At 38.6% G+C, this 27057-nt stretch overlaps 1 protein-coding gene across 1 annotated transcript in view; it reads left to right on the plus strand.

Annotated features, from left to right (window-relative positions):
* UVRAG (UV radiation resistance associated) overlaps positions 1-27057 on the plus strand; it is a 286651-nt gene that overhangs the window by 232992 nt on the left and 26602 nt on the right. The gene's annotated exons all lie outside the window — the stretch shown is intronic.

Raw genomic sequence — 27057 nt, forward strand, 5'->3', positions numbered from 1 at the left:
CTGTTTTTATTGATTATCTCTATGCAAAGCACTCTTCATTCTTTTTTTTTTAGCACTCTTCATTCTTTATCCGAGTCTTTACAATAACCCTTTCATGTTTTTATTATCCTCATTTACAAATGAGGAAACTGGCACTTAGGGTAATTAAATCACTTCTTGGTTGAGGAGGAATTCTAAATAAATCACTGAAACAAGCATGAGGTATTATGAGGTATTTTTGATATTTTTATTTCTCCTTCACCTTATGGAAACATAAATTGGAAACAGTATTTGTGACCATTTTAAGGCGGCATAATGTAAAAATAAACCCCTCTAAATGAATAGACTGAATTTAGGATAGATCTCTTTTCGTTAAAATGTGCCTAAAGGCGTAGAAGGTGTTTGAGATACCGACTAGTAAATGCGTTTGTGGGTATATGGGCATTTACCACTTACAAGTCAAGCCCCCAGGCTGAGTGTTAAAATTGAATGTAATTAGAAGAGAAGGTGAGAAAAACAATGTCTACGCTTTTGATAGACTAATTGCGGTGGTCACTTTATCTAAAGTTTGCTGAACTGTGACCACTAAACTAACCACAAAAAGGAAATTATTTTGTATAGCCAAGCCAAAAGCAAGTTTTTTAGATTTAGTTTGCAGTGTCATTTAGGGTTCTTCTTAAAAGCTTGTGAACCTTCACCTTCTTTTAATAAGCCTTCATAATGACGAGGTCCCCTGAGAATGAAATCATCTGAGTGGAATGTGTCTACGTCTTAAAATCTGATAAACATCACTTCATGGTATTTAGGAGATTAAAAGAGACTTAAAACATGTAAATGTTACTTTCAGGTTATTATAGCCAAGGAAGCCTGTGGCCCAGCTATCAAAACAGCTTTAAGCTTAAGCAAGTTCCAAGCAATGGGCTTAGCCAAATTGGTTAGCCCTGCTTTAGGACTGACTGCACTGTCTTTTGAGTTGACCTTTAACTTGTGATATAGAATATAATTGTTTCATCTCTGAGACACATTTATGTGCGCCTTTGCCCCGACACTAATTCATCATTTGCTTTATAGTAATTCCACTCAGACATCACTACCAAGCCCCACTGGAGGTTACTAAAGGATGTGAGTGGATATATGTCCTAATCAGTGACATTAGTTTATATCTCCTTATTAAGATACCCATTAAATTCATACTGGGAGAGATAACATGAACACTAATGCACTTTCCATCTTCCATCAGTGCTTTTTTATTTATTTCTATACCGGAGTTATTAATATCTGAATTTAAGAGTTCAAGAGAATACAGAGCTTTTAGTGATGGTATAAGATCTTTATTCTGGTAAGATACAGAAGATATGAGAAACAAAGGCATTCATTATTATGTTGTCATTTTTATTCTCTTTGGCTCCCTGAAACATAGTCAGTAAAAATAGATACATAATATCATTTATTTTAAAAGTTAATACCTCACTTCCATATAATCTCCTTTTCTAAACAAAATACATTATTCTGGTTTCCCTGTACTTTATAAGTTATCTTGCTTTTCTACTTTTAGTCTAAAACTCAGAATATATGTATAGTTTGTGTACCTTTTGGATATGCCAGCCCAAAACTGTTAATTAAATGTACTATATGAGGCGCTGGTGGGTGAGGGGGTATAAAAGAAGTTGGCCCATATAAAAAATAGTCCACGTGTTTAAAATTTAGTTATTCTGATGAATTCTCCACACACCGCCTGACAGAAATAGATCTTTGTAAATAAATATCTCTTCAATTTCATTCATTATCTTATCCATTTGAGACATTTGGCAGAGTTGCTAATGTGATTTTCCATTTGAGGAATCCATAAATTATTGCCTCAGGGGATATGGCAGCACCATGGCAACACGGTACCCTTTTGTAATACTCAGGGTTTTTGCTGTTACTGCTTTTTCAAAACCGGCAGCATGAAGTAAATAATACCCAATAAATGTCAGTTTTGCAAATCTCCTAGCCCACAGACTTCTATTAATCTCACTACCTGCATCATTACCTCCACCTTCAGTCTTCCCTCTTAGTGTATTCCAGTGGTTGCCTTTTAAATTTGCTTCTTATATTGAAATTCCTTCCCTTTGAGTAAAACAGTGTGTTTGACTCACTGTCACTATAGCTAATCCCATACCACCATTCTCTCCCTACAAAATAACCACATGGTTCAGTACCAGCATCCACATTTACTAACATGACTGCATTAGTTTGTATTCAACAAGAAGCAGAGGGGATTAGATTTATTGGAAGAGGGAGCAGAAGAAGGGGGAAGAGGGTTTAGACTCAATGTAGATGCACTTGGAGGAGGAGACAGGGAAGGAATAAGAACTGGGTAGGAGGAGTCTTTAGACCACAATTCGGTTCTAAGGAAGATTCATCCAGGTTGATGGGAAGTCCTGAAGCCAGAGGTGACCACTGGAGGAGTCCCATGTCCCACCCAAATATGATAGTCTGGAACAGCCTGCAGGAATGAGCGGCATGAATACAGTAAAGAGCCAGATGTACAGTAGTTGGAGCCATTAGCCAATTATGCTCACCGCAGGAGATCTAAGAAGCACATACCATGGCCTCTATCCTGGTTGCATGACTTTAGGTAAGTTGAGCACATCTCTGAACCTCAGTCATGAATGGCAATAATGCCAATACAGAGTAATCATAAAGGTTAAATAAAAATAATATATGTGAAGGCCTTGGAACATAGTAATAAGTATTAGTTCCTTTTATGCCCCCCCCCCCTTAGCGGGTTGATTATTCTCTAACTTATTTTTCTTAGAAAAATGTCATTTGGGTATAAATTGCACTGAGGTGGTTTGTACTGGGGCTACTCAAAGTGTGGTCCATGGCCCAGCAGGCAGTCTGTAGTCCACAGAGCTGCATGTCACCAGTGTGCAGCCAGATATGGAACTTGTACCAAATGTAAGTGAGCTCTGTCAGTGAACACAGTGCTTAGTTCAGATGCAGTTATTTTTTATCTGAAGACATTCCCAGTGAAGGAGGTAGTGCATGTATTCATATTCTAGCACAAACTCCTTATTTATTCCATACTGGCACTTTGAGTAGCATTGGGGTTTAGTAAAATATAAATGCAAAATATATGGGGCTTTCTCGTGTATTTCTGCCTCTCTTTCACAGAGAAACCCAGTTTAAGCTAGGCATCAAGCCCTATGGCAGCGCTATCAGTGCAGAACCTGCTTGGAATTCTCTCTCACCCCCTCTCCCTGCCCCTGCCCTGCTTGCATGCATGCACACAGTCCCTCACTCTTTCTCAAAATAAATAAATAAACTTTTTTAAAAAGTAGACAGCTTTCTCATTGTCATATTTCCAAGTCCTTTTCCTTTTCCCAACTCAAGTTATTCCTTTTCCCTGAACTCCTGCTACCGGCCAGATGCCATGTGCCTGCTGATGCCCAGCGTTCTCACTCTGCTGTGTTGCAACCTTGCTGAGCCCCCAGATTGTGATGCCCCACCAAAATCCACTGCCCCTCCCCGCTCCAGAGTACTCAGAGGCCCATTGCTTCAGGAAGCAGACAGGCAACTAATTAAGAGGAAAGTAATCTGATTTAAATACAAAGGTGACTTTCTTCCTAGTTGCATATTTGTGATTTAAAATTTGAGCCTATTAAAGAGCTGCATAAGACATATTTTTGAGCTGTGGATGCCCTAGCTTAATCCATGAGCTATAATCTTTAGTTCTTTTCACCCTGTATTCCAGAAATACTTGTCATCACACATCTGTAAAACTGCTGACCTCTGCCCTGAAGTGGGTGGTGGATTTTCCCACCACCTTTCACTTTGTCTGGTAACCTTCTTCCATGAAATATTGGTTAGGGAGATGTGAATCCAGGAAGCCAATCAGACCTGTTCCTTGTCTGTTGAAGTATTTAAAGTATTGCCTGTATATTGTTTTTAATTGCAGGTATCCTTTCAAAGCTGAAACTATCGAGATGGGGATTTGGTGTATTTTTCTCCTTTATATTCCCTGATGTTTGATGTCTTGTTAACATGATGTAGTAAATGAGGAATATATAGTTTGCTTTCATACTTTTAAAAACTAAAGTGCATGTTTCATAAAATTAAAGTGTCCCAAGAGTCAGTTAGTATAAAGAAATATGTTACCAAGGTCATAAGTGATTTAATATGAAAGATCATATTTTATCATAACTATGTAACAGACTTAACAAAACCTAGGCAGACAAATTGCTAGTTTAGAAATGATCTGAACTTATTTTTCCCCAAAAAACAAAACCCCACGAGATTGTGTGTCTATGGCAACAGGCATTATTTGACTGATCCCCAAGGTTGTGGATCTAGCAGCAGCTATTATAACATGCTTTGTTTTTATTATTGCACTGTTTAGTTAGTCATCCAAGTTCTAGCCATTTCTGTTTATAGCAAGAAATAGCATCCCAGCCTGGGCAGTACAGCTAGTCATACCTTTTTATGGATGTAACTGGACTTATTTTGGTTCCTTTTCTAGTGTCTAGCATTTTGTGAAGCCCTAACATAAATTATTGGCTTATATAACCCACTGCATCACCTTCACCCAGAAGATTTGCTGCCTGTGCAGTTCCTTAATTTTCAAGTGTGAGAGATTTATTTTTCCTTAGTGAGTCTTAATGTTTCTGCACGCGTGCACATACACACATGGTTGTGAATGTGTGTGGGTACGCAGAAATGCCAATGAGAAAGTCATATTCTTGGATAATTCCTGTATGAGATTCGAAAGAAGTCTTTAAGCTTTTAGGTACTTGTTGCTGTGTTCTTGAATTGACCTGATCATGAACATGATGGTAGTATTTGAAAATTTTGTTCCAGTTTTGCTTATTTTTCTTAGGAATTCTGACTAACGTCCTATACACTTCCTGTCCTCAGTGAATTATTATTAACTACATAACTTACCAATTGATATTCATTGAGCCAGTATAAATGGTTAAGATACTATTACAAACAGTGTGTGTCAGGCAAGGCCCGTGTACCCTATAAGATAGATGGAATCATCCCTACTTTACAAATGAGGACTTTGCAGCTCAGAAAAATTAAACAGCTTGCCTAAAATCATACAGTTTACAAATGAAGGATCAAGATACTTTATCAAAAGATTTTTATGTGCATTATTTTATTTGATCCTTATAATGGTCCCTGAAGTGGACAGGATATAAATTCTTTTCCGTTCTCCTTTTAGTACTTAGGAGATTTGGTAACTTAATCATGGTCTCTACAGGGGCCTGGTTCAGTCCAGTCCTACCCTGTGAAGCCTGATATTACTTGGCATTTGTAGACGTTCATCAGCTAGTAATACCATGGGTCAGGGCATTGTAATGCCCCTGTGGCTTCCCATTGCCTGATATTTGTTAAGAGATTCTTCATTGCCTCCAAGGTGGAGTCCCTGCTCAAATACTTGGCATTCATGAAAAAATAATGGGGAGTGTGCGGAAAACCTTGCAGATCTGTTCGTATCAGCCCCCTGCTTAAAACCTTTTAGAGGGCTTCCCGCAACCCTCCTCCCTCCATATTTAGCCTCACCTTCTGCTGTCCCCACACCCCTGCCACTGACCCTTTATGTCAGGGAAGCTGAGCCACTACAGAGTTGAGACCCACCTTGGGCTTTTGCTTTTACAGATACTCCTTTTGCGTGATGTCTCTTCCCGTGCCCTCCCACCTCCCGCTCCCACCGTCATCCATGTGCTAAACTCCTCCTCATTATCTTCTCTTCCATGAAGCCTTTCTTCACCCTCCTGAACAAAGTTATCCTCCATCTTCGGATCTCCCTGCTGGATTTCTCTTTAAAAACACCGATGTCAATATTCTTGTATTTCTATTATTATTTATTGTGTGTGTCTCTCCGTTACTAAGATGAATAAACTCTTTAAAGGCTGGAGGCTGAAGCTTTCTCATCCTTTTATCCTAACACAGTGTCTAGCACATCACATGGACTCAGGAAGGGTTTGTGCATGGAAGATAGAATAAATCAGTGACCTTGCTACTTGGACTAAGGGCTGAGAATTCAACACTGAATGGAATAGCGTGCCATTTGAAAAGAGAAGGGGCAATGCACAGTTGTATCAGATGAAATTACTGTCTTCATTGATACATGCTTGGCTTTGTATGTGTCCAGGAAGATAATACGGGGCTTTGAAAAGTGGAAGGAGGTTAAGAAAAAATTATGCCAGTAAGTGACCATTTTTCCTAAAACATAAGCCTGTGGTTATAGGTAGTTAATAAGTTATTGAATGCCATTTTCTCTACTTCTAGTCCAAACCATACAGGGGTTTATTTTTAATCACTGGGCTAGATCTTCAGTGTATCCTTTCAGTCTCAAAATTCAAGTCATTAAATTCTGCAAACTTTCCTTGAATATTTCACTGATGATTTTATCTTTATTTTCTCTTGTCCCTCTTTTGGGACTCCTATTATTGAGGATTAAATTTCCTGCACTTATCTTCTCGTGTTCTTATCTCTTCTCTTGAGTTTTCTCTCTTTTTGTTCTACCCAGAGAGATTCCCTTAACTCTGCATCTTCCCCTTCTGTTTTTCATCTTTCATTTTCTGCTTTCATATTTTAAATTTCTAGCAACTGCTTTCCTCCAAGTAGCATCCTGTTGTTTTTATGTGTGTAGTATCTTCTCTTACCTGAGCGTATTAATGTTTAAAAATTGTTTATATTTGTTTTGGTTTGCTATTGATACATCATTTGTGTTAGAGGCTTTTCTTGGGACTTTGGCAATACTCCATTGCATATTTAATTTTAAGAGCAGAGGACTAGAAAACATTGGAAGCTTTCAGTGTGTGGATAGAGGTTGTTAACTCTACTAGGGTTCACTGTAGGGTAATTTGGTTCGGCTTTTTTCATTGGGGAATACCTAACGTCATTTTACATAAGGCTTTCCTCTTGGGCTTGTGATAATCTTGCAGTTTTCCAGCTGTAAAGCACAAGCCTGTAAAGTATTTCTTTACCTGTATTCTGGAGACAGAGTGTGGGGAAGACAGCTGGAGATCTCAGCATTTAATCTGTATATGTTCACATAATCACCTTGTTTTCAATGCCGTGCCTTGATCCTCGATTGTGCTAATGTTTCCCTTTCCAAAGAGTAAAATTCTGGTTGATTTGCTTGTGTGTAAGAGTGGTTATTGCCTGGCTCTGTGGAGTTGGAAGAGGATCTGGAAATATAGTTGTCTATAGATTTTCAGCCAGTCTTCCTGTTTGTTTGTTTTTTTAAAATGAGGTATAATTGTCATACAACAATAGATTGCTTTTAGATGCACAATGTAATGATCCAGTATTTGTATACATTGCAAAATTGTCCCCTAGTGTTTTTGTTTTAACCCCAGTTTTGCTGCCTTTTCAAGAATACATGGGGTCACCAGTTCCTGGAGCCTTATGGCGGTTATGGAAGTTAGTTGAGATTGCTTCTCATTTTCCCTCTGCTGTCTTACAACTCAACTTGTTTAAGTCTGCCAAGTTATTTACTGCTTGTTTATCCTCTTTTCAGTTTCCAAAACTCTCTTGTTATTATATCCTCCCTTATTGTTTGCCTTTCTTTTATTTATATATAAGTGCATACAGGGAACATCAATTTAAAACATTACTGTCTTCTCATTAGAAACAATGGAAGCATAAAGATAGAAAATCTTATTACTGACATGTTTTTGGAGTTTCAGGAGGTTGCAGAAGTAAATGTACCTGTTCATTATGCCATTTTAACCCAAAAGTCCCCAAACAAAGTTTTTAAGTGGAGAAAGAGGGTTATTTCTTTTTTAAGACAGAAACCAGTAAGAAAACAGTGACTTTTAAGACATTCTCTTCATTTTAACCAAATCCAATTTAATTGTACTGCATTTCCGACAGTAGAAAGGGTGAGATCAGAGTACAATTAGCAAATGTCCCAAAGCCACAACCAGACTTTCCTGTTTGTCTTTTCCTGGTCGAGAATTAAAGTCCACAGAGTCACTGAATTTAGGGATCAGAGACACCTCTAATTTCCAGCCTTTCTATAGGTTTCCTTAGAGACACTCACCGTCCTTCTGAAAACTAACTGACAGGAAATGGAGTAGCTTCTGAGACAGTTCATACATTTAGACTGTGAAGGGAGAGGAGGAGACAGTAAGCTCAGACTCTCTTGTAATGTTTATCTATAATAGCCGTGTTAGAAAGAAGATAAACTGTCTTGGGAGGAGCATTATTCCATATTCATGGGCTTTAAATTAGGGAGACCAGAGCTTTATTTGTTGTCATCATTGTATAACCTTTAGGAGTCACTTACCCTCCAAACCTGTATTTTCATCTGGGAAGCAAAGATAATACTTTGAAGGTTAGTAAACTTTAAACACGATACGGTATTGAAGAGCCTGGCAAAAAGCTTAGCACAGGGAGGCTGATCAGTGCATGGTACCCATTATCCTCCTCACCGATAAACCAGGGAACGTTTTTCAGTGGGCAGCATTTGGACTAAACCTGAAGAGGGGGTAAGACTTTAACAGAAAAGCCAGAGCTGGCGGAGTAAGCACAACAAAGGCATAACTATATCAAAGAATCAAAGTCTGAGGCGAGTATTTCTAGGTGTTTGAATTACCAGGCATATGAAATGATACAGCATAATGTGGCTGCGGCCAAAAGGCTTTGACAGAGGCCACCTTAGCCCAAAGAGAAAAAAAGTTGGTGTTCTCACATACTGCATCATTCAGTGAGACAGACAAACCTAAGAACCACGGGGGTGTCCAGGATGCCTTCTCTGTGAAAGCTTCCTCAATGTGGCTTTTTAACAACTTGATCAGATAGAGACCAAAATTGTAATGAGAGTTATCGGTAAACCTGAAACATATTTGTTATATACATAGTTATTCTAGACAAGTCAAAAATACAAGTAAAGAATATGTCCAAGGGAAAAAAAATATCTATCTTTTTACTTGAAAGGCTATGGAATAAGGATAAAATTAGACCTTGCTGATGGATGAGGCTAATACAAATAGATAGCAATCAGAAAGGGGTCATTTTAGTTCATGTGAAAAATCATGATTTTTAACAGATAGAACTGTCTGATGTTGGAATGAAAAGCTTGGGGAGGAATTAAGTATCTATTCATGAGAGGCTAGATGATTGTCAATGATGCTATAAGAAACAGATCTGTTTTGTGAAAAAGTAAAAGCAAGTGCCTTCCGAGGTTACGCTCTACTCCATATTAACCAGGGCTCTTGCTGTCATCATCTGGATGACACACCTTCAGGCTCTGCCCGGAACACCCTACCCTCTTCCACAAAAGAGGGCCTTGAGAATTGTTATAAAAACCCTAAGGCGGTCCCTTCCTGAAGTCAAGTTTCAGCTGCTTCATAGACCTCCAGCAGCTTTCACTAGGACAGGCTCTTCCTGGTGCCTTTACCTGCGACTTCTCCACAGTTCTGTTGAACATAGTGAGACAGTCTTCAAATGATGCTGCTCCACGGACCTCCCCAAAACAGGAGCCTCCAGGCACCTCAAGACAGGGCTTGCCAGCCCCTTACAAGCTCTCTTTCCTTCTCTTTATCTTACCTGAAGCGTACAGTCCCTTCCATTGGATCCCTGTTTTCTAACACTCCACAGGTGATGAAGTGGGGGGAGGGATGGGAAAATTTCTCCAGACCATGACTTTCCCCTCGTTATGTGAAACCATCATCCTTTGAAGCCTTTTAAACATTCAATTCTGTCATGGCAAGTCATTGCCATCTGACACACTGGTTACTTCTTTGGAGCATTCACAAATCGCAACCTTGCCAACAGTCTTCCTTTCTAGGCTGCTACTCCTGCAGTAACGTGCATTACTCTAGTCTCATCCTTGTCTTCCCCGTGCCAAGCTGCTTGCTGTTCCCCATGTTCGCTTTTGCTCCTGGACTTTTCCACATGCAATTCCCTCTGTTTAGAATACTGTTTCCCCATCCTTTTGCCTAATAAAACCCAACTTGCACTGTGTAGCCAGATAGGTTACCACTTTCTCTCCACACATCCCTGTCTCCCCTGGACTCCATTAGACATCTGTCCCTCCGCCGTGTTCCTATCATTTTCTCTGATGTGATTGTTCTTTAATATAATTATATTTCTGATTTTCTAAATGTCTTTTCCATTATATTATGATTACTTTAAAAGGAGGAACTGCTTCCTCTTTAGTTTGTGACTTTAGCCCATGGCCTAGCACATAGGTTTTCAATATCTACTGACTGAATGAATATATGATTTCAGCTGCTTGTCTTCTTTCTACCTGTATAAGACTGAAGGTGGAACAAAAGGGAATAAACTTGGTGCTGTTACTAAAGCTAGTTTATTTCTAGCTCAAATTCTGTTTGAAATTTGAAATTTCAAAAAAAATTTGGAAAACACACACACATACACACACACACACACACACACACACACACAGACACCTAACTACATATATATACACACACTGATGAACTTGGGTTCAGAATGTAAGCCTGCCTTTTACCTCTTATGGTTTTATGCCTTCTACTTCATAACCCTACCACTATCATCCCATTTTTGTTTTACTGTCAATTTTCCAATCCCCTTACTTTGATCTACTCTCATCCACAGGATTTTAGCATTTCTTATCTTCAAAATGCCATAGATATATTTTTTACCTTAGATGTGTTCTTTCTGGTGAGGCTTGTCTTTTGAGACTGTAGCGTGTCACGTTAAAATGTGTCGGATTCAGCTGAGACCAAAAATAGCATATAGCCTTCATTAAGGGAAGCTAGAAAAATTAGTAATGAATGAAGTTGAAAAATGATGTATGGCATTAATGGTTTAGTGTAAAAAAAAACCAGTAATGTTGGTAGGAATAACTATTAAGGATAAAGGACAAGAACTACTAATTATAAGATGCTTATCGCTCATAGACTATGCTGGGAGTTTTATATACATTATTTTATTTCATCCATACAGTAACCCTATGAAGCAGATGTTGTGATGGGCATTATGTAGATGAGGAACCTGAGGTTCAGAGGAGATAAGTGAGTTCACACAGGTATTCCAACATAGGACTCTCACTTTTGAACTACCTCCTATGCCAGTCCATATATTCTAAATTGGCTTTTTATTAAGATTATTTTTGATTGTAAAATTTTGGAAGTTCACCAAAAAGTTAACACAAAAGTGGCAGTTTGAAGATAGAAGATCATTTTGTTTCATAGCCTTGGCATAGTCCTTGTAACAGCTCATTGATTTGATGGGGTGGTTTTGTGTCATAACCTATTCAAAGATTAATAGTGCCAGAGACTAATATTTAAATAGCAGATGGAGCTCTCATTTAGCAAAACTCTTGATGGAAATTTTAACAGTCTAAAATCCATGCCGATTTTTTTGGACCCCCAAGAAAACTGTCCAAAATTGTTCATTTGTTGATGCCTGTTTAGATGATTAACACATTATATAAACTACTTCCGGTGTGCTTTGTCAAGGAAGAAATTTGCATTCCTGTTGTATTATGAGAAATTAAGTAAAGCAGTTTCTTGGCAAGTCTTTTCCTCGGCCACCACCCCCAACCGTGCAACCACGTACATTCATCTAATGCACTTCCCTGCCCCTGAGGTTTCCTTAGGTCCTTTCTTCTGTTTCCACTGGCTTGCCTCCTTTCCTACTATTTACTGCCCAGCTGGGCTCAGCCCACTCTCTGTCAGATTATGGCTTAGATCCCAACACTTCAAGAAAGCTTTTCCCACAGAGATTTCTTTATAAATCAAGTAGGCAAATATGGATTTCCCCTCTGCAATTTGCTGCTTAATCCCCCCCACACACACAACATTTTATTAATTACCAGGCATCTGACATAATGTTAGAGGCTGGGCATTTAAATAAATAAATAAATAAATGGAATAGGTCTCCACCATTATCTTTAGTAGTCTTGTAAATATTGTGTTGGATCTGGGAGTAAGTGATTTTTAATCTCTGTGTACCTCAGTTTCTTCATCTATAATATAAAGATTATAACAGTAGCTGCTTTGGTAGGGTGCTTACAATGATTGAATGAGCTAGTATTTATAAAGTACTTAAGGTAGGGGCTAGCGAAGAGAAAATGCTATAGAAGTGCTTTTTTATTTACGAAAACAAAACTGAACATTTCAGTCACTTTAGTTCTAAAATATCCTACTGGTCTTTTTACTTGTATCATAATAAATTTACAGATTAGAGTGAAATGTCATCTTTATAATAAAATTTTCCTGTTGGAGAACAGGGTGAGTTTACATTTATTGGGATCTTCTTTTGCACCTCTTAATAGAACATAATAGTTTTCTTCATATAGATCTTGCCTTTCTGGTCATGTTTATTTCTAGATATTTTTTCTTTGTTGCCATTTAAAGTGGCACCATGTACAGGGCGCCTGGGTGGCTTAGTCGGTTGAGCATCTGACTTTCGCTTAGGTCATGATCTCGCAGTTCATGGGTTCGAGCCCCGCGTTGGGCTCTGTGCTGACTGCCAGCTCAGAGCCTGGAGCCTGTTTCAGAGTCTATGTCTCCCTCTCTCTCTCTGACCCTCCCCTGCTCACGCTGTCTCTCTCTCTCTCTCCTAGAAATAAATAAAAATATTAAAAAAATAAATAAAGTGGCCCCATGTAATATTTTAAATGATTGTTATTTCTATAAAAGAAGACTTCTGATTTTTGTTTTTAAATTTTCTACTGAATTATCTTATAGTTTGTGATGAGTTTTCAGTTGGCTTGCTTGGGTTTTCTTGATGTATAATCATGTATCATCTCTAAAAGATAATCATTTTTCCTTTTGTCCACCATTTTTTTTTTTTTTTTTACAAATAGTTTATTGTCAAATTAGTTTCTACATAACACTCAGTGCTCATCCCCAAAGTGCCCTCCTCCATGCCCATCCCCCCCACCCCCCCACATCCATCAGTCCTCAGTTTTTGTCAGCATTCAAGAGTCTCTCATGGTTTGCCTCTCTCCCTTTCCCCCACCATTTCCGCCCTTCTTCTCCCCCTTGTTCCTCCGTCAAGTTCCTCCTAATCCTCCTATACGTGCAAACATATGATATTTGTCCTTCTCTGCCTGACTTATTTCGCTCAGCATAACACCCTCAAGACACGGGCACCCTCCTACACTGTTGGTGGGAATGTAAACTGGTACAGCCCCTCTGGAAAACAGTGTGGAGGTTCCTCAGGAAACTAACAATAGAACTCCCCTATGACCCAGCAATAGCACTGCTAGGAATTTACCCAAGGGATACAGAAATGCTGAGGCATAGGAGCACATGTACCCCAATGTTCATAGCAGCACTCTCCACAATAGCTAAAACATGGAAAGAGCCTAAGTGTCCATCAACAGATGAATGGATCAAGAAGATGTGGTTTATCTATACCATGGAATACTCCATGGCAATGAGAAACAATGAAATCTGGCCATGTGTTGTCCACCATTTTTATAACTCGTAACTCTTTCTCTACTTAATTTGTGCTAACTTGTGACTAGGATACTTGAAAAAGATTAGTTTATATTATACTTAAAAAAAGATTATTATATACAAAGTGTTGTGTTTTCTCAGCTTGATAAACAAGGTCACTTACTGCTGTGCTTTGCTTTCACATCCCAAGATTTTGTCCTGTTCTGAACTAGTCATTCGTGTGTTTTTAGTTATTCAGTCTGTCTTCTATAAATCTGAACATCCAAATTTGGCTCTTAGACTGACAGAATCTTGCAGAATACTTTAGAGAATTGGTATCTCTGAAGAAGAAAAACTCAGACTCCCCAAAATAGATAAAGTTGGAGATGATACTTCAGTGTCTCTAACTCCTTCCCCTGAGCACTTAAATTAGCCCTTGGAGAAGTATGTCCCAGCATGTGTTTAATGATTAATATTATTTGCTAACTAGAAACCTCTGTACCCTTGTATAGAGCTATCCCCATTGTGCCAGCACATAGTAGACACAGAAACGTTGCCTGTCCATCAAGGAACTAACTGCTCAGGCTGCATTATCCCCATGAACTCATTTCAGTTATCTTCAGGTAAAAGGTAGAAGTAATCTTTTTCACCTTTTTTAGTTTCCTATGGCTTCATAACAAATCACCACAAATTTAGCAGCTTAAACCACATGCATTTTTATCTCACAGTTCTGTAGGTCAGAAGTCTGGGTGGGCTCATCTGGTTTCTCTGCTTGGGGTCTCAGAAAGCCAAAATCAAGGTGTTGGTCAGGCCAGGCTCTTATCTGGAGGCTCTTGGGAATAATCTACTTCCAAACTCATTTGAATTGTTGGCAGAATCCAGTTGCTTGCAGCTGTAGGTCTCAAGTTTACATTTACTTGCTGGCTTTGAGCCAGGGGCCAGTCTTTGCTCCTAGAGGCCTCCTACATTCCTTCACATGACCCCTCCGTCTTCAGACCAATAATGGCCCATCAAGCCCTTCTCACAGTTGAGATCTTTCAGAACTTGCTCTTCCATTGCCAGCCAGAGAAAACTCTCCCCTTTTAAAGGCCTCATGTGATTAGATGAGGCCTATCCAGATAATCTCCCTTTGCCATAGACATAAAATAATCAGGGAAGTAACACCAGGGAATGAAGGTCTTGGGGGCCATCTTGAAATTCTGACTAGTACCCAACCCTTTAAACTCTCACCGAAGGTTGATCTTTCCTTCTGTGTTCATGTAAAAAGGTAATCTCCTTAAAGGGAGCATCCATGGCTGAGGCATTTTGTGATATTTTGCACACCTTGCCTGCAGTAGACATTCAGTACCTATATGATGAATGACTTGTTTTTCAGTAAATGACTTGTGAGATCAAAGGTGAATGAATGTATTCCAGACCAAACTAAGAATATCTGCCCAGTTGAAGGAGCAGCATGCACTTGACAGTTCATTGCCGTTTTTGTTTTGTTTTTCTTTTTCTTTTTCTTTTTTTGAAACTACATTTATTTATTATCAACCAGAGACTAAACAGTGGACACATGGGCTTTAGACTCCAACGCTATTCAAGTGAGGTCAGAAGAATTGCATGAAAAAAATATGATGGGCATGAAGTAGATATTATAGTAAAATTAATATTTTGAGGGCAAAAAATCATTATTGAGAGAAAGGAGCGTTCTGGAAAGCTGTGTTCCTTTTAGGGCACCTCGTTATGAGATTCTTTAAGGGAAACTGGAGGGAGTTCAGAGACATAAAGAATGATGAAGAAGCTGTAGGGATTAACTTACAAGCAAAGATTTTCAAAGACTATATATGTATAGCATAGCGAACAACAGCTGAGTAGAGATGTAGCTATTGTCAAATGTCTGATATTAAAAGAAGGAATGTGTTTCTCTGAAGAGAAGACTTTCTCTGAGAGTCTCTTCCGAAGTATTGGAATTAAACCAGGAATGAGAAAATCTTTTCTAAGTAATGTGGAAGCAGTATTTAGACTGTATGCTGGGATGTAAAGTATCAGTTGAATTCAAATCCTGGCTTTTCTGCTTGCTTACCTGTGACATATTGGGCAGCTCCTTTAACCTTTTAAACTTTGTCATGTGTTCAGTAGAAATTATACTACCTACTTAGCACATGGGGTTATTATGAAGGTTAAATGAAAGGCCATAAGTTAACAGTCAAGTCCCATGCCTGGCACAGATTGCAGGTTGAGAAGAACTGTAGATGCTGTTGGTATTACCATTATCATCATCATGCTGAAGTGGTTAAGAATTCAGAGGGCTAGGGTCAGACAAACCTGAGGTACCAGTTCAAGTGCTACCACTTATTAACGCTTAGTATCCTCGGTTGTAAGAGGGTAGTAGTGAGGGCTGTATGAAATAATGCAATGTGAGATACTTAGCACATAGTTAATTGCTCTGTAAATATATAGCATTATTTTCATTATAGTAACACAGTCATTATCCCACTCTGGAACCTGGCTAAAGGCTCAGCATATATTCAGTTTCCAAACTTTCCCTGTTTACAAACAATGGCATATACATATCTCTATTTCTATCATTATCCCCCCTCCCCATACACACACACACTGTTCAGTAATTATTTGTTGGACTGAATTAAGTAATTTCTACCAGTGATTATATCAGGTACTGTGCTCAGTGTACATGGCTGGGGAGATGCCAGAATGGGCTTCTGTATTCCTTATGTAATCAAAGTTCTAACAGCTGATTGAAGGGCATTTTTTAGTCCAATGAAACTGATAATTAGATTTACCTAAATGTCTGTGAGGGAATCCCACATTCATAAATAGCATTTTCATTGTTTTTACTTCTGCATACATAAGAACGTCCTGTGGCTCCTTAGTACAAATAGGACTGTGGTGGTGTTGTACACAGAATCTATTCTAGATCAAGTAGAAATGGTATTAATGAGCAGATTATCGATTAGAAGGTATTAAGATTAATCAGAGGGTATGGTCAGATGTATCAGGTATTCATCAGAAGTACTTACAGAAAGTGCAAGAGGGCCAGAGGAAGAGACACAGATGGCAAGAAAAGCATATGAGAAGATGCCCCATGTTATTAGTGGTTTGGGAAATGCAGATTAAAAGCATAATAAGGTACTACAGCATACTTAGTAGAATGGCTAAAATTTTTTAAAAACTGACAGTATCAAGTCCTGATGATGATGATGTAGAGCAACTGAAACACTCATATATGGCCAATGGGAATGCGAAATTAGGATAACAGTTTGGCATCTTAAAAATACAGTTAGACATTTATCTATGGTTTTCTACTAGTAACTGTTGGTCCAAGAGGAATAAAAATACAAAGTTCAAACAAAAACCTATGCCCAAATGTTTACAGGACCAATAATAGCCCAGACATGAAACAACCCAAATGTTCATCAACTGACATACAGATAAACAATTTATGGTAATATCCATACAACAGAATACCACTCAGCAATGAAAGGGAGTGAGCTGCTCTTACATGTAACAACATGATTGAATCTCAAAAACACATATGAAGGAAGACAAACGAGCAAGAGGCCAAACACTCTGTGATTTCTTTTATAAGTCATTCTAGAAAACAGTCTCTGCCTTATTACACTGTGACCTTCTTGGCCTAATATAGTTCTTTGCACCAAGATAGCATCAAAGTCAGTGAACTAGCAGCAGAAATCCTGAGTTTGAACTGTTTAGGTACAAGGTATATCTCCTAAGGGAATCAGGAATCCAGACTGGGTCAAAGGTACAAACTACAAGGTAGTTTGGAGTAAATCAGGATGCACAGGACTATTAAACACGAGGGCAGGGAGCTGGACCCAACAGCATATCTGCTTCAGTGGGTCATGTGCAAGTGTGTCCACTCACATAGCCTTTAGCCTCCTGAGAACATAACCTTTCTTTGATGATCATTAATTAAAGCTGGTTGCAGTTGCTATCAAGGGTATGATTTACCTTCCTTTGACAGATCTCCAGCTCTGCCTTGCTTGTCCATTTACAGTGTGCTTTATTAACCCTCTTTAGCAACCCATAAGAATTGGCAGTGACAAAGACCACACTTACCGATCAGGCTGACCCCACAGTTGCATCAGTTTAATAGGGCTTCTAGTTAGTTTCTGGCAAACATAAGATTCTGAAGCAAAGGGCCGTCTTAATTGAAGTGGTTTTGATATGACAGATTTTACACTGATAAGTTTGGCTCAAATAGAACCTGTGCTTCATAAATACAACATGTGATATAAAGAAAAAAGCCTGTTAGAACTCAGCAAACAGATTCTGCTCCCTGGACTCCATCTGTTCAACCGTAGGCCAGGTAACCTTGCACTTAACCATACAGGGTCAATGAGGCAGGTGGGCTGATGCTCTCAAAGGTGCCATTCAGCTCTCCTATGAATCCCATGACTCTAAGAGTAGTTGGTAGTATAATTGGAAGGAGGAGTAGAAGAAACATTGCCATTTCTTAGACTTAAAATCTTTTAGACCTGACTTTCAGGCTTTTCTGAAGTCTGAGGTCAGCTGTGTCCGGTGTTTACATTATAACATATCTATTTTGGAAAAGAACTGGCATGGTTTGTAGATGGGGATGGAAAAGTACTTAGGCTGTTCTTGCAACCAGAGGCCCGTAATCAGGTTTTTATACTTTTCCTTAGAGGTATATATTGCAATGACTCACTGTAAGAAACAATATTATTGCTCATATTAAATATTCCTTAAGTAGCTTTTCCATATCTTTGAAAGAGTTGTTTCTTCTAAGAAAGCAGATTTTTATTTTTGACATGGTGGTGCCCTTTTTTTAAAGCTCTTAATCTAGTTCTTTTCATGTCAGTGAAACCTTAGCATTTCAAAATGAATTGAAATATTGGTCACTAGTCCAATAGAGATTTTGGACTACATAAGCCAAAACTCCAAAGTTAAGTCTTTGATGCGTATGTACGTTTTTAATTTCTTATTTTTTCAGTTCCTGTAGACCAGTTCTCTTTGTAGTCGAATTCATTGTAATCCCATCACGAAAGTGTTGATCTTTTAGTAACCTTTATTGAAGCATTGTATTAATCCACATTCCCTCACGGTAACAGACGGTTTGTATCAAACATATCATGCAGCTTAGCTCAAGTCCCATATGGAACTAATAAGCCACGCAGTAAGTGGCCTTGTGTGGATGAATATGGTTTGGAAGGGTGTGTGTGTCTATGTGTGTCTGTGTCTGTGTGTGTGTGTGCATGCGCGCACATGCATGTGCATGTGTCTGTTGTCTAAACTGAATTTCTCCTGCCAAAACCTAAATGACAAAATGATTCCTGAACCCCTTGAGTCTTTCGTGGCCTGGAAAAATTGTGTGTTTAAAAAATAAAAATAAAATTGAGCACTTTGATATTAAATTAGCTCTCTTAGCTCAATAAGCAGATGCTCACTGAGTATAAGAGCTCAGCATTTATTTCTTAGAAGTACAATCACACTTTATTTTAAAATACAATCTACAGAGCTGCAAGTGATCTTACCTAGTCAGTGGAGTACCATTTATGAAGCTGTAGGAACTAGTTAATTTCAGCTACAAAGGCTCTAATATCATAGTTGATCTAATTTGGTGAAACTGATTTGGATGAAACCAGCATGTGGCTTTGGAAAAATACTGTATTTTTATACAGAAAGATGGTGTGGGAGAGGAAAATAAAGAAAAGGTCCTTTAATGGAATTGACATGGTTATAATTGTCTGCTGAGGTCTAAATGTATTTTGTGCTCTAGTTTTCTTTCCTTTATGTGTTCCAGTAACTGTAAAGCCAGATCTTCCTGGTTATTTTAGTATAGGCAGTTTCTTTTGCTAATAGACAATAGCATTTGTTCATTCTTTCAGGGAAACCACTGAACATTCTTCTTCCTTCTTCCCATTTATCATTTATGTGTAGTTTTCACCTACTAGCCTGCGACAGAGTTACACAAAAACTTAATTGCTCCCATGGAGTCCTAAACCAATCTAAGTAAAGCTGAAATTCAAGCTAATTGAAACCAAAATTCCACTTACAAACTGCTTAGACCGTTTGGGTGGTGGTTAAGTAGGAAGTTGTTACAAAAGGTGTTTATTTCAGAGACTAATTTGAAGCAGTTAGACAGACCCAAAGCAATATTTTATTTGCCTGGGTTTCTTGGCATCCCCCTTCGCCAATCAGAAGTGAGAGCAGAACAAGCTCTTTAGGGAAGTGTGGGATTGATAGTACTTGGTGAGGGCAGGTTTTGAGGACTGTGAAATAAGATTTTTTTTCAGAGAAAAGAATACTTCAGTCTTTGAACCTATACTTAAGAGCTGCCTCTGGAGTTGTTTTCCTCATTCAGTCCCCTGCTTAAAACCCTGCAGTAGATTCTTACTGCTGACAGGGAAGATGAAGGCCAAACTCTTGAGCTTAGCGCTCTGGGCCTTCAGCAGTTTTAATGACTACCCTCTAAAACTCAGGCCTCAGGAGTTTCCATTCTCTAAAACCATCTTAACGGAACTCTTACAACAATCCTATGAGGCAAACAGTGTTGCTCGTGTTCTATACGAGCAGATTGGTCATGTGACTTGTTCAAGAGTTCATACATTATGTGGTGAGAACAGACTATGAGTCCAGGCCTGTCATTCCAGAGACGGAGCTGATTTACAGGCCCTGCCCTGGTGGACACTAAATAAATACTTGATGAATGAAAGAGTAGAATATGTAGGAACTTAGTAAATATAGTTCCTTCTCCCCTTTCCCTGTCCTCTGTCTTTTCCTCCTCGGCCTCACTCCTTTTTTCCCTGTTTCTGCTAATACGTCACCAGAGTTAACTTGTTAAAGAATTATTTAAAAATTTAGATTTCTTTCTTTCCTAAAGTATGTACATTTTAATAGTGGGTCAGCTCTACCTGACATAGTTTAGCATAGAAGACTGAATCCCATCCTTTTTTTTTTTTTTTTTTAATGTTTTTTATTTATTCCTAGGAGAGAGAGAGAGAGAGAGAGCGTGAGCAGGGGAGGATCAGAGAGAGAAGGAGTCACAGGCTGAAGCAGTCTCCAGGCTCTGAGCTGGCAGTCAGCACAGAGCCTGACGCGGGGCTCGAACCCACGAACCGCGAGATCATGACCTAAACGAAAGTCGGACGCTCAACCGACTAAGCCACCCAGGCGCCCCAGACTGAATCCCATCCTATCCCTTCCATTTTCATACACTTCCCCAGAGATGTCCAGAAAGGTACCTTCCATAGGCTCTTCCATCAACCCTACCCCGTCGGTGGACACATAAAGGTTTGACACCCTCTTAGCCAAGTTTGACTTCTGACACCATCAGAAGTGAGCAAAACCAGAAGTGGGGCCTACTGGGCTGATATTCTTTCCTCTCTCACACTGTGAATGTGTGCTGCGCAAACCGTATTTTTATATCAAAATCCTTCTATACCGTGGTGCAAACCTGTAACTTTAGAGCATTTAAAGTGGACTCACAGAACTTTGAAAGGCTCATCGAGATGAACATTTCAGGAGCGTTTGATCTGCAAGCCGAGAATGCCTGTCTGAGCTCTAATTCTACTCCACCACTTTCCTTGGTTAGAGAAGTTCCTTATTTGCTTTACACTGTGGGCTTCTACATAATATTTCATTTGAACAAAGGATCCCAGAACCATGAAAAAAAGTTTGAAAATTATTTGGCTAGCCAGAGCAGGGAGGAACTTGCTCATGATCATACAGTAGGGCTCAGTCACCCAGATCTCTTGACCACCTACATCATGTATCAGTCTTTCCATTTCACTGTGCAGTTATTTTAAAGATATTGACATGTGTTATGTTCATTACTGCCTCTTTGGAGTGCTTGCAGTTGGAAACTTAGTGAATTAGTAAAAATTAGCATTTAAAAAAGTGAACAATGAACTTAAGATTTTTTTCCCTTTGAGTTGAACCCCCCCACCCCACCTTTTCTGATACTCATTCTAATTAGTTAAGTGATAAGCCATCTTTGGACACCAGTTTAATGCCCAGCCTAGTGGTAGATGCTCTGATAATGATAATATATGGAGTATATATGTATTATAATGGTAATAAGTATAGTTTATTGAGTACTTATTATGTACCAGATATTGTTTGGTATACTGTATACACTTTATCTTATTTAAAAATCTTCACAACAGTTCTGTAAGACAAGTAACATTCCCCATTTTACAAGAAAACTGAAACTCCTCAAAGAAGGGAATGACTTACCCCAAGTCAAACAACTAGTAACTGACGGCACTGTTATTCACATCCAGATCTTTTGCATCGAAACTCATTGCAATGTACCATGATGCTTCTCATTCTCTCCCCACAGCATTGATTTAACTTATTAATTAATAAATATTTATCAAGTGCCTACTCAGTTAGTTAAGGCTTTCCAAAGATAGCACATGCAGACTTGGTGTAGGAAGGCATTTGGGGAGTGGTGTAAAATGCTCCCTTATCCTGGAGTAGTCAGAGAAAGCTACCTACAGGAAGTGGAACTTGTGTCCACACTTTGAGAACAGATGGAATATGGCCAGATGGGGGCACGTGGATGGCTCAGTCAGTTAAGCATTCAGCTCAGATCTTGATCTCAGGGTTCCTGAAATGGAGCCCCATGTTGGCTCTGTGCTGACAGTGCAGAGCCTGCTTGGGATTCTCCCTCTCCCTCTCTCTGCCCCTTCCCTACTCTCTCTTTCTCTCTCTCTCTCTCTCTCGCACATGTGTGCTCTGTTTCTCTCTGTCTCTCAAAATAAATAAAGACTTAAAAAAAAAAAAAGAATATAGCCAGATGGAGGATGCCTAGACAAAGGCATAGACAGGAAGTAGAGTTCTATTGAGCACTGTCTAAAAGGAAGATTGTTAGCCATATTGAAAAGCTGTTATGTATGTAGGGGACTGCATGATAAACAAATTGAATATACTCATTCATGGTAGCTCCCTAATGAAATGCTACTTATTAGTAGTATTAGATAAAATAGTTTAAACTTGCAAACTCATGGGGATGAAAAGAACAGAAGAGACAAGAGTGAGTGATAGTCAACAAAATTTTAGAGAAATCCAAACAAATAAATGAGTGATAAACTGAGTTGGCAGAATGGAGAAAATGGAAACCTAGAGCCTTCAAGTAACCATGTAATTCAAGCCATAGCCCTCACAGAAGGACTTGGGATTTGGAGATATCACGTACTTCACAGAGTGTAGGGTAAGGAATGGGTCTAAACACAGGAGGCTGCTTGAAAGTCTATAGAAAGAGAAATAGGATTGCCAGTTCACTTCACCTCCCTGCACAGCCAAGCAGTTATCCCTGCGCACACCCTAGTGGGAGATTAGAGATTTACTTTCTGAAAAAAAACTGAACCAGAGAAGCTCTGAACTCTGAACTGCATAGTATACTGGGGCAAGAAATAAGATGCCTTACCGAAAACAAGGGGATCCCGCTGGAGTCCAACATACCAACACTGAATTCCCCCAACCACTTTTTCCTACTTTACCTCTCAGAATGGGATCCAGATTATATTCCTAGGCAGAAGATTGGATGATTCCCTCTAGAGAAATATAGTTCCCAACAGTGAGAGCTACTGGGATTGACACGTGCCCCACAAAAAGGGCTAGGTTTCAATCCTCACTCTATAGTGAAACCAATCCTGCCTCCCCCGCTCCCCAGTCAGCAAACTCTGCATAGACTATCTGATGAAAGTCTCATTCATAACGCCTTGAATGTTTTTTTGAATCTAAAAGAAAGGAGGAAGAAGAAGAAACCCAGAAGTAACAGAAAGTAGAGAAAGAGGAGATGACAAAATTCTACTGTTGCTGTTAATAAATAATAATAATAATAATAAATAAGAAGAATTAGGGGGTAAATGTTTTCATATTGAAAGGCCTCATGAAATGCCCAGCACAATGAATTAAAAAACACCAAAACAGAGACTTAGCACCGTGAACTTTTAGAATACTGGAGTTAAAGAGTAAAATTCCAAAAACTTCCAGAAAGAAGAATCAGCTCACATAAAAAGGATCAGGAATCAGAATGTTATCAGGTTTCTCAGTTGCTACATGCAAAGTTAAGTGGCAGTGAAACAATATTTTAGAAATTTCAAAGGGAAATTATTTCAGCCTTAAATTCTATACCTAGGCAAACTATTATTCAAGCGTGAGAATAGAATAAAGGTGTCAAAAAAGATGCCTCCTTATGCTCACTTTCCCAGAGAGCTGTTACAAGATATGCACTGCCATGATGAGGCGGTAAATCAAGAAGGAAGTCATGAGATCTAAGAAACAACAGCTTTGACACGGAAGAGATGATGGGGAAGGAAGGTTCTGCGAAGGGAGCAGTGGAGAAGGCCCTAAGAGCAGCAAGTTCAGAATGGAAGAGAGAAAGGGGTGCTTCTAAGGGGGAAATGGCCCTGGTGGATTATGTGATGTATTTAATCAGAGTGAGAAGGATTTTAGGGTTTTGTCCTAGTTTAGGGGGGATCTAGTGATAAGTACATAAGTACTCAACAATTAACACTGTCTTTAAGATAGGTACTCAACAAGTAGGAAAAATGACAATTATCACTTCAGGAAAAGCAAACCAAAAAAGTTCAAAAAAGGAATAGTATATTGTTACATAGCTTAGCAGTATATAATAAAGTAAGCACTAAATATTGATCTAATAAAAAACTGTGGTATTTAATATCTTGAGGATGAAGAGAAATATATTTGGGAGGGCAGAGAGTTAAATCCTCCTATTCTTTAACAGAAAGTCAGTAGGTGATGTATGGGTGAGGGGATAAAATGTTTGTGTAAGAGAAGTGTAATATAAAAGTGAAATTTTCATTTTTCATAGTGGAATGCAGTAGACGATATTTAAAACTGGGAAGAATAGGAAAGTTAATATAATCATACTATTTAGAAATATGAAGGTAAAGAAGAAGTTGCTACTGAAGAGCAAATTTGCTTTTTCATTATAAGCCTTATAGCAATTTAGACTTATTAAACAGGACATGTACTTTATTTCTAAAATTTAACATATATGTATTATGTGTGAATTTTTTTGGTTTATATGTTGAAAATTTAAAGGGTGGCATGGCAGAAAGAATTTGGAGCTGTTATGAAGAAATCATACCCAAGGGTCTCCTGGGTGGCTCAGTCAGTTAAGCATTTGATTTCGGCTGAGGTCATGATCTCGCAGTTCGTGGGATTGAGCACCGTGTTAAGCTCTCTTCTGACAGCTCAGAGCCTGGAGTCTGCTTCAGATTCTGTGTCTCCTTCTTTCTGCTCCTCCCCTGCTCATGTGCTCTCTCTCTCTCAAAAATAAATAAACCCTTAAAAAAAATTTTTAAGGAAATTCTAGCCAAAAAAGAAAAGAAACTCTCGTCTTGTAAAATCAAAAATACAAGAAAACAACAACTGTTGACAAGGATGTGGAGAAAAAGGAACCCTCATGCACTGTTGGAGGGAATGCAAACTGGTGCAGCCACTGTGGAAAACAGTATGGAGATTCCTCAAAAAATTAAAAATAGAAATACCATATTATCCAGTAATTCCACTACTGGATGTTTACCCAAAGAAAACAAAAATACTAATTCAAAAAGATATATGCACCCCTATGTTTATTATAGCATTATTTATAATAACCATGATACGAAAGCAACTCAAGCATCTATCCTTAGATGAATGGATAAAGAAGATGTGATGTGTGTGTGTGTGCACACAATGGAATGTAAGATGTCTCTCTCTCTCTCTCTCTCTCACACACACACACACACACACACACACGAATATTACTCAGCCATAAAAAGGAATGAGATCTTGCCATGTGCAACAACATGGATGGACCTAAATGAAATAGTCAGAAAAAGACAAAAGAGATAAACAAAGCAGACTGAAATACAGAGAACATTAACTGGTGGTTGCCAGAGGGGAGGTGGGGGCGGGGGTGGGTGGGGGAGGAGGAATGGGTGAATAGGTGATGGGGATTAAAAGTACACTTCTTGTGATGAGCACCGAGTAATGTATAGAATTGTTGAATCATTATACAGGGTGAATGTGTGATGTTATTAACATAACAGTTATGTTACTTATACTTGGATATAAAAAATAAATTAAAAAAAAATTGTAACCCAGCCTTGACTTTGTCCCTGATCAGCTGCGATTACTGAGCCTTAGTTTCTTCATTTATGAAAGGAAGGAAGTTGGAAAAATGGTCTCCAGGATCTCTTTAAGCTATAATATCCTAGGATTCTATGATAAAAAAAATGATAATGCTATACAGCAAATGAAGAGTTAAGACCTGGGTAGAGGCTTGGAATTGCCACATTTTCCTTTTTTGGTTGAAATCAGACTTGAAGAAAAATGTTCATTGTGGTCTCTGAAAAGAATTCAACACCCACCTTCCATTGTGAAGCCTGAGGCAGGCAATTGACTATGTACTAGCTCAGGGACACATAGCTTAGTGTTATTTCTACGGGTGGTTTTTTTTTTTTATATTTAATATTTTTCAGTATGAATCACAGGTGAAATTTCCATGCCATGTGTAAACAATTTCACTTTTTTATTGAAACAATGAATTCAGGAATGTCACATTGGGATATCAGCCATTTTACTTTTATCAATGTATGGCAAAAAAAATGCTTTTATACTAATATAAGAAATGATGTCATTTAATATGGAGTAGATCTTATAATTCAAGGTCAACAAATCTCAGGAGGTGATTTAGGTCACCAAGCTAGCTTTGGAAAAGAAAAAGAATATTTTCCCTTTGTCTTCTCAAGTATTTCAACCAATTTTGTTCTCAGACTTTGGGGTAGATGGTGGAATAGCATGGTTGTCAGAATGAGGCTCAAGCTAATAATATCTCTGCTATTAAAACACATGGTCCTAGAGAATTTATTTCCCCTTTCTGGGCTTCAGTTTCCCCATCTGCAGAAAGAAAGCAGTGGCTTAAGTAATATTCAGAGTACCTTTCATTTTAATATTCTGTGTTTCTCCTTCCTTACTTCATGTGTATATTCATACCATTCGAGAGATCTGGTTAGGCTTGGGGTTTTCCTTAAGGAGTTAAGGGGAATGAGAGTAAATTCTCTGGTAAGTGTCACTCTTAAGTAAAAAAAATCAGTTAAGTAGTAGATCCAAACAAAAGGAAACTTTGATTTTGTTGTTGTTGGTAGCAGTTTTATTTTTGTTGTTGTTGTTGTTGTTTTTAAGACATTTTTTATCTTTAATAATCTCTCATCCAATGTGGGGCTCGAACTCACAACCCCAAGATCAAGAGTTGTATGCTCTACCGACTGAGCTAGCCAGGATCCCTACTAGTGGTTTTATTTTTTAAGAGAGGAAAATATTTAGAAGTTTGGCTTAGCCACTTTAAATTTAGGTGCTGAAAAAATAAAACTTCAAGACTGATAATTCTTCATGTTAGTATACCAGTATACAGCTTACAAAGTACTTTCTTCTTATCATTTGAAAAATACATTTCTACTGTTGTACATTAACTATGTATTTAATGTTGTGTGTGTGTGTGTGTGTGTGAGAGAGAGAGAGAGAGACAGAGAGACAGAGAGCGAGAGAGCATGCATATGAATATGTGCATATACTTACCTCAGATCTCTGTTATGACCAGTTAAGGAAGCAAGAGGTAGTCAGAGACAGAGTCAGAGAACGCAAGGAACAGACAGATGAAAACCATCTAGCAAGTTTCCCAAGGTACATAGAAGGA

The sequence above is a fragment of the Hyaena hyaena genome, unplaced genomic scaffold (genome assembly GCF_003009895.1).
Source record: "Hyaena hyaena isolate Hyena2069 unplaced genomic scaffold, ASM300989v1 scaffold_34, whole genome shotgun sequence".
NCBI classification, from domain to species: Eukaryota; Metazoa; Chordata; class Mammalia; order Carnivora; family Hyaenidae; genus Hyaena; species Hyaena hyaena.